Here is a 1,741-nt window from a genome sequence, read left to right as displayed (position 1 = left end):
AGGAGGGGGAGGGGGAGGTGGGGAAAGACTTGTTAATTGCCACAGAGTTTGTGGAAGAATCTGTCAAGAATTTAGGTCAGGTCTGCTGCCAATAGTTTACTCAAAGCTTATGAAGTCGAAAGTATTTGTCAGCAGCTGGCGCCATCAGTGCAAGCGCCGACGGAGAAAGAGAGAGCAAATATGCGAAAATCTGCACAAGTTAAAAGTTTGCAGCAGCAGAATGAAGCTGGTGCGGCAGTCGTAGTAGCAGCAGTAGTGAGATTAGTAGTAGTAGTAGTAGTAGTAGTAGTAGTAGTAGTAACAATAACAACGATGACTGTTGAAGCTGCCTCCATAACGGAAACTGGATGGTGGCAGCAGATACGAACACAGACACGCTTTTTGTCATTCACTTGAGCCAACTTCACACCGAGATATTATATAGGTATTCAGGTATGTGAGAATTACATATATACATATACATATATATAAAGAGAGAGAGAGAGAGAGAGAGAGAGAGAGAGAGAGAGAGAGAGAAAGAGGACGTGGATTATACAGAATGATTGACAGAGACATGCATAAGAATAACATGTATAAACATACACTGCACATACGCACACACAAATGTGATTATGTATATATATAAATGTGTATGTATATCAGTTAATGATGTCAAACGGACAGGTGTTACATAATCACTGTCATTAGCTTACAGCTGTTTCTGCTATGAGAAGCAGTGAGCTGAGTGCTTGTGCAACATCCTATGGCTTAGAGATAGACAGATCTAAATCAATTAGTATGGTTCTTCAATCAAGATACCATCATATTATATATATATATATATATATATATATATGCATGCATACATACACACACACACACCACCATTACATACGGATGTGGCAGAAGATACTTGTCCAAGGTGCCACACAGTCAGTACGATTGAACCCAGCATGATGCACTTGCAGACTGAACTGAACCACATGGCCATTGCCAAACTTGTGCCCCGGTTAAGCTTCATATGGTAAAAGCAAAAGCCAAGAATTTTCTTGCAGGAACACAAAGAAGTAATTTTAGGGGGGGGGGGATATGAGCTGTGATCCACATTGAACAGACAACCATAGAGACAGACAAGAATGGTGATGGATAAACAGGATTTAGGAAACGATGGGAGATTAAAGCAGCTTTGAAAATAATATTCATTCTGTTACAGTACAAGAGGCACCCCCAGCTCTCCGTCTGCCACTCACTCACTTTCTCTTCTTTCTTCATCATCATCATCACCACCATCATTATCACAGTGTAACGTGAGAAAAACGATTGACCAACAAATTAGACGGACAAGAAAAACAAACAGCGGGGGGTGGGGGGAAACAATAGAAAAAGGAAAAATCTAGATTATTAAACCCTTCAAACTTACACGACTATGATGGGCTTCCTTTGAATATCACAGTAAATGAATGAGTGTGGCATTTATAGACACATACATTCAGTATGTCAAAATGAACATCTTTAGATAAGCATTATGTATACACACATCATTATTATTATTATTATTATTATTACCACCACCACTACTACTACTACTACTACTGCTGCATAGTTGGTTGCGTGGTTTTACAGGTGTTGTGTACCACACTGACTGAAGAAGGCCCAGGTGCCACATTTGTGGAGATTGAGTATTTTCCATCTAATGATTAGGTCCACCTGAACAAACAGATGACCTGTCAGAGATGGTGGGGATGGGGGGGGGGTAGGAGAG

This window comes from Octopus bimaculoides, chromosome 24 (assembly GCF_001194135.2).
Source record: "Octopus bimaculoides isolate UCB-OBI-ISO-001 chromosome 24, ASM119413v2, whole genome shotgun sequence".
NCBI classification, from domain to species: domain Eukaryota; kingdom Metazoa; phylum Mollusca; class Cephalopoda; order Octopoda; family Octopodidae; genus Octopus; species Octopus bimaculoides.
Note: the sequence above shows the minus strand (reverse complement) of the source record.